The sequence below is a fragment of the Salvelinus fontinalis genome, chromosome 12 (assembly GCF_029448725.1).
Source record: "Salvelinus fontinalis isolate EN_2023a chromosome 12, ASM2944872v1, whole genome shotgun sequence".
Taxonomy (NCBI): Eukaryota; Metazoa; Chordata; class Actinopteri; order Salmoniformes; family Salmonidae; genus Salvelinus; species Salvelinus fontinalis.
The window spans coordinates 45035457-45042768 of NC_074676.1; positions in this window are offsets into that span (position 1 = coordinate 45035457).

Below are 7312 nucleotides of genomic sequence, written 5' to 3' on the forward strand. Positions count from 1 at the left end.
TAGTGATTGGTTTAGTGTACCTGGCTAGTGATTGGTTTTGTGTACTTGGCTAGTGATTGGTTTAGTGTACCTGGCTAGTGATTGGTTTAGTGTACCTGGCTAGTGATTGGTTTTGTGTACCTGGCTAGTGATTGGTTTTGTGTACCTGGCTAGTGATTGGCTTAGTGTACCTGGCTAGTGATTGGCTTAGTGTACCTGGCTAGTGATTGGTTTTGTGTACTTGGCTAGTGATTGGTTTAGTGTACCTGGCTAGTGATTGGTTTAGTGTACCTGGCTAGTGATTGGTTTTGTGTACTTGGCTAGTGATTGGTTTAGTGTACCTGGCTAGTGATGGGGGGGAAATCGATACAGTATATACTTTTTGACAATATATAGATTCTATGAACCCCCCCCCCCCCAAAAAAAATTGACGTCTGTTCCTGTGACAAAACTCTGTATTTCTTATTCTCTAGCTTTGTATCTGTCTTTTTAAATGATGAGCCAAAATGTTTTCAGCACTTTTATTTCCATGACTGATCAAAACTCCTTTTCTCTTGTCTCTCTCTCTTGTCTCTCTCTCTCTTGTCTCTCTCTCTCTTGTCTCTCTCTCTCTTGTCTCTCTCTCTCTTGTCTCTCTCTCTCTTGTCTCTCTCTCTCTTGTCTCTCTCTCTCTTGTCTCTCTCTCTCTTGTCTCTCTCTCTCTTGGCTCTCTCTCTCTTGTCTCTCTCTCTCTTGTCTCTCTCTCTCTTGTCTCTCTCTCTCTTGTCTCTCTCTCTCTTGTCTCTCTCTCTCTCTTGTCTCTCTCTCTCTCTTGTCTCTCTCTCTCTCTCTTGTCTCTCTCTCTCTCTCTTGTCTCTCTCTCTCTCTCTTGTCTCTCTCTCTCTCTTGTCTCTCTCTCTCTCTCTTGTCTCTCTCTCTCTCTCTTGTCTCTCTCTCTCTCTCTTGTCTCTCTCTCTCTCTCTTGTCTCTCTCTCTTGTCTCTCTCTCTCTTGTCTCTCTCTCTCTTGTCTCTCTCTCTTGTCTCCCTCTCTCTTGTCTCTCTCTCTCTTGTCTCTCTCTCTCTCTTGTCTCTCTCTCTCTCTTGTCTCTCTCTCTCTCTTGTCTCTCTCTCTCTCTTGTCTCTCTCTCTCTCTCTTGTCTCTCTCTCTCTCTCTTGTCTCTCTCTCTCTCTCTTGTCTCTCTCTCTCTCTCTTGTCTCTCTCTCTCTCTTGTCTCTCTCTCTCTCTCTTGTCTCTCTCTCTCTCTTGTCTCTCTCTCTCTCTCTTGTCTCTCTCTCTCTCTCTTGTCTCTCTCTCTCTCTCTTGTCTCTCTCTCTTGTCTCTCTCTCTCTCTCTTGTCTCTCTCTCTCTCTCTTGTCTCTCTCTCTCTCTCTTGTCTCTCTCTCTCTCTCTTGTCTCTCTCTCTCTCTCTTGTCTCTCTCTCTCTCTCTTGTCTCTCTCTCTCTCTCTTGTCCCTTTGCAACATACATGGTAAGACATTTTGTTTGGAACATCAAATTTCAATAAAATCGCAGTTTCAGATCCCAATTCATATAGAATCGTGAGAATCACATTTATATATTATGCTCTCTAAATCAAATCAAATCAAATGTATTTATATAGCCCTACGTACATCAGCTGATATCTCAAAGTGCTGTACAGAAATCCAGCCTAAAACCCCAAACAGCAAGCAATGCAGGTGTAGAAGCACGGTGGCTAGGCAAAACTCCCTAGAAAGGCCAACACCTAGGAAGAAACCTAGAGAGGAACCAGGAGATGAGGGGTGGCCAGTCCTCTTCTGGCTGTGCCGGGTGGAGATCTCTACAAAATGGACTTTAGAAGAGTAGACTTGCACCACTACAACCAGTTGTTTCTCAAGATGGCGTCACTCTCTAGCTCGCCAACCTCGACCTGAACAAAGCCTTGGGGGGGAGCAGAGCTCCTTTAAATCCAGGTCCCCTCGTCTTTTGGTCCTAATCAAGGGCATCACTCAGGTACCCGTTTTGTCCCTGCTCCCCTACCACTCCCCTGGGGGTGACCTCTCCTGTCCCGCCCGCCCGCCACGCTGCTTGTTCAGGCCCCCCCTGGTAGATGAAGTGGGTGGTGTCGGTGTGGAGGGGAGGAGATGTGGAAGGGGTGCAGGGATAGAATAGCGGCGAGGGGGGGGGGGGGCCCGGAGGAGCAACTGAGGGTGACAGGGGAATAACATCCCTTTCTCCTCAGTGGACAGGGACCATAACTCCTGCTTCTCCAGGGACAGATTGAGAAAGAGCTGTGATGCACGGATGAAGAGGAGAACTCAAAGTTAAAGAAGCAGCGGTTTGAAATTTTCCTTTTAAAATGTATTTTTATTTTTTAGAACCAGTGTTTGTAGTCCAGATAAAACTATCAAACGATAAATGTTGTCGGTACTTGTACTGTATTTAGAGACTTTAACTTTTTTGTTGTTGATATACATGACCTCTTAGATTATGCAGAGGAAGTTCAGAAACATTGACCCTAACTGTACTTAGTATTTTTATTTCCTGTTCTAGACTTAGTGGTGAACATGTGATACTGTATTAGATATATGATTGGTTGGTGTGTTGTTGTAGTATATTGTACAGTAGAGTATTGTACATTTTCCTGTACTGTGATGAACTGCTACTAATAACAGTGAGATAGTATACTGTCATGAATCGTAGTGTTACGTGCTGTTTGGTTACTGCTGCGTCAGGTCTGAGCCCCCCCCCCCCCCCCCGGGGGAACAGCTTTTACGGCCTGATCAATGTCACGGTGGCTTATTGAATGCCCTTTAATGGTTTCTTTATTTTCAATTATGACACACTGTGTCTTGCCTGACAACGTGGCGACGACGACCCAGTGTACTCACCGGAGAGCAGCCAAATGTTAAACCCCCATTTTGAGAAGGTACACATTTGTAATGTGATCGTCATAATGTCATTTGGGATTTTTATTGTCACACTGATAATATTGTCCTAACCTGTGTGTCTGGGGGGGGGTCCTAAACTGTGTGTCTGGGGGGGGTCCTAAACTGTGTGTCTGGGGGGGGGTGTCCTAAACTGTGTGTCTGGGGGGTCCTAAACTGTGTGTCTGGGGGGGTCCTAAACTGTGTGTCTGGGGGGGGTCCTAAAATGTGTCTCTGGGGGGGTCCTAAACTGTGTGTCTGGGGGGTGTCCTAAACTGTGTGTCTGGGGGGGGTGTCCTAAACTGTGTGTCTGGGGGGTGTCCTAAACTGTGTGTCTGGGGGGGGTGTCCTAAACTGTGTGTCTGGGGGGGTCCTAAACTGTGTGTCTGGGGGGGGGTCCTAAACTGTGTGTCTGGGGGGGGGTCCTAAACTGTGTGTCTGGGGGGGGGGGGGTCCTAAACTGTGTGTCTGGGGGGGTCCTAAACTGTGTGTCTGGGGGGGGTCCTAAACTGTGTGTCTGGGTGGGGGGGGGGGGGTCCTAAACTGTGTGTCTGGGGGGGGGGGGGGGCCTAAAATGTGTGTCTGGGGGTTGGGGGGGTCCTAACAGTAGTGAGAATAAAGAGACTCTACAGCACCACAACCATTACAGCACCAGAAACACAACAACACCACAGCACCACAACCACTACAGCACCACAACCACTACAGCACCACAAACACTACAGCACCACAAACTCTACAGCACCACAAATACTACAGCAACACAAATACTACAGCACCAGAAACACAACAACACCACAAAACCACAAATACTACAGCACCAGAAACACTACAGCACCAGAAACCCTACAGAACCACAACCACTACAGCCACCAGAAAGTGTGCTGATTGAGTTATGCTAGGCCTAATACATTCCATCATGCCATTTATTATTTAACTAGGCAAGTCAATTAGGAACATATTTTTATTTACAATGACGGCCTACACCGTCCAAATCCAAACGACACCGGGCCAATTGTGCGCCACTCTATGGGACTCCCAAACACACCCCGGTTGTGATGCTGCCTGGATTTGAACCAAGGGACTGCAGTGCCTTAGACCGCTGCGCCACTCGGGAGCCCAGACTAGCTAGACAAGGGGAAGGTTACACTTCAACGTACGCTTGGAGATTTATCAACGGCACATGAACAATCCGGCTTATTAAACTGTAGTCGCCTCCAAACACTGTCATCAAGTTGAGGGACAACAGAGATGGTTATGTTAAATACAGGAGAGCAGAAACTACCCTGTTGGTGTGTTGATAAGGTGACTCATCTCCCAGGCAACCCCTCCTTACCCTGCACGTGTAGATGTGTGGGTGTGTCTGTGTGCGTTTGGGGGTTGGCGGGGTGGTTGTGTGTGTGTGTGTGTGCGCTTCCCAGCCGACCAGGTTACCAGCCACCTGCTCCACTGAAGGTGAAAGGAGAGCTCACTTGAGAAGTAGATGTGGCAGTACATTTTTCAGCCTCCCGAGATGGCACATCTTGTTATAGCAGTCAGGATGGGGGTCAGGGCAGTGGCTGTTGTTGATTGAGGAAAAGAGAAGTAAATTCATTCTGCGTCATGCACTTCGTCAAGTGCCAATAGCTTACCGTGGAGAGTCACTCACCCATCTCCGTCTTACGAACCCAGAGGTCACCCTCCCGTCGTAAATCAGTCGCCTCTCCTCGGCTGCTGAACCTATTGGCTCCTCTCCTCGGCTGCTGAACCTATTGGCTCCTCTCCTCGGCTGCTGAACCTATTGGCTCCTCTCCTCGGCTGCTGAACCTATTGGCGCCTCTCCTCAGCTGCTAAACCTATTGGCTCCTCTCTTCAGCTGCTAAACCTATTGGCTCCTCTCCTCGGCTGCTGAACCTATTGGCTCCTCTCCTCGGCTGCTGAACCTATTGGCTCCTCTCCTCGGCTGCTGAACCTATTGGCTCCTCTCCTCAGCTGCTGAACCTATTGGCTCCTCTCCTCAGCTGCTGAACCTATTGGCTCCTCTCCGCAGCTGCTAAACCTATTGGCTCCTCTCTTCAGCTGCTGAACCTATTGGCTTCTCTCCTCAGCTGCTGAACCTATTGGCTCCTCTCCTCAGCTGCTGAACCTATTGGCTCCTCTCCTCAGCTGCTGAACCTATTGGCTTCTCTCCTCAGCTGCTGAACCTATTGGCTCCTCTCCTCGGCTGCTGAACCCATTGGCTCCTCTCCTCAGCTGCTAAACCTATTGGCTCCTCTCCTCAACTGCTGAACCTATTGGCTCCTCTCCTCGGCTGCTGAACCTATTGGCTCCTCTCCTCGGCTGCTGAACCTATTGGCTCCTCCCTTCGGCTGCTGAACCTATTGGCTTCTCTCCTCGGCTGCTGAACCTATTGGCTCCTCCCTTCGGCTGCTGAACCTATTGGTTCCTCTCCTCAGCTGCTGAACCTATTGGCTCCTCTCCTCGGCTGATAAATATATTGTCATTCCCCCTGTTCCTGGGAATATGACAAATGAAGAGCAGCCAAGACCAAGCTGATGCTACTTTGACCAGAACAGAATAGGTCAGAGCAGGACAGAACAGAACAGAATAGGACAGAACAGGACAAGACAGTACAGAACAGGACAGAACAGGAGAGGACAGGACAGAACATGAAAGGACAGATCAGGACAAGTTAGAACAGGACATAACAGGACTAGACAGGACAGAACAGGACAGATTAGGACAGAACAGAACAGGACAGAACAGAACAGAACAGGTCAGAACAGGTCAGACCAGGACAGGACAGAACAAGAAAGGACAGAACAGGTCAGAGCAGGACAGAACAGGACAGATTAGGACAGAACAGAACAGAACAGGTCAGAACAGGTCAGACCTGGACAGGACAGAACAGGACAGGACAGAACAAGACAGGACAGAACAGGTCAGAGCAGGTCAGAGCAGGACAAGACAGAACAGGTCAGAGCAGGTCAGAGCAGGACAAGACAGAACAGGACAGAACAGGTCAGAACAGGACAGGACAGGACAAGACAGGACAGAACATGGCAAGACAGAACATGACAGAAAAGGACAGAACAGGACAGGACAGAACAGGACAGATTAGGACAGAACAGGACAGATTAGGACAGAACAGGACAGGACAGGACAGGACAGACCAGGACAGGACAGAACAGGACAGGACAGACCAGGACAGGACAGAACAGAACAGGACAGGACAGGACAGGACAGTACAGGACAGGACAGGACAGGACAGGACAGAACAGGACATGACAGAACAGGACATGACAGAACAGGACAGGACAGACCAGGAAAGGACAGAACAGGACAGAACAGGACAGGGCAGGACAGAACAGGACAGAACAAAACAGGACAGAACAGGACAGGACAGACCAGGAAAGGACAGACCAGGACAGACCAGGACAGAACAGGATAGGACAGAACAGGACAGAACAGGACAGGACAGGACAGAACAGGACAGGACAGAACAGGACAGGACAGACCAGGACAGGACAGACCAGGACAGGACAGGACAGGACAGAACAGGACAGAACAGGACAGGACAGAACAGGACAGGACAGACCAGGACAGAACAGGACAGAGCAGAACAGGACTGAACAGGACAGAGCAGGACAGGACAGGACAGGTCAGAGCAGAACAGGACAGAACAGAACAGGACAGAACAGAACAGGACAGAGCAGGACAGGACAGAGCAGGACAGAGCAGAACAGAATAGAACAGGACAGAACAGAACAGGACAGAACAGGACAGAACAGGACATGACAGAACAGAGCAGGACAGATCAGGACAGGACAGGACAGAACAGAACAGGACAGGACAGAGCAGGACAGAACAGGACAGGACAGAGCAGGACAGAACAGGTCAGGACAGAACAGGACAGGACAGGACAGAACAGAACAGGACAGAGCAGGACAGAACAGGACAGGACAGTACAGAGCAGGACAGAACAGGACATGACAGGAAACAGGACAGAACAGGACATGACAGGAAACAGGACAGAACAGGAAACAGGACAGAACAGGAAACAGGACAGAACAGGACATGACAGGAAACAGGACAGAACAGGAAACAGGACAGAACAGGACATGACAGAGCAGAACAGAACAGAACAGAACAGGACAGAGCAGAACAGGACAGCACAGAGCAGAACAGAACAGAACAGGACAGAGCAGAACAGGACAGGACAGAGCAGGACAGAACAGGACAGGACAGAGCAGGACAGAACAGGACAGGCCAGGACAGAACAGGACAGGACAGAACAGGACATGACAGGAAACAGGACAGAACAGGACATGACAGGAAACAGGACAGAACAGGACATGACAGGACATGACAGAGCAGAACAGAACAGGACAGAGCAGAACAGGACAGTACAGAGCAGGACAGAGCAGGACAGAACAGAACAGAACAGAACAGAACAGAACAGGACAGA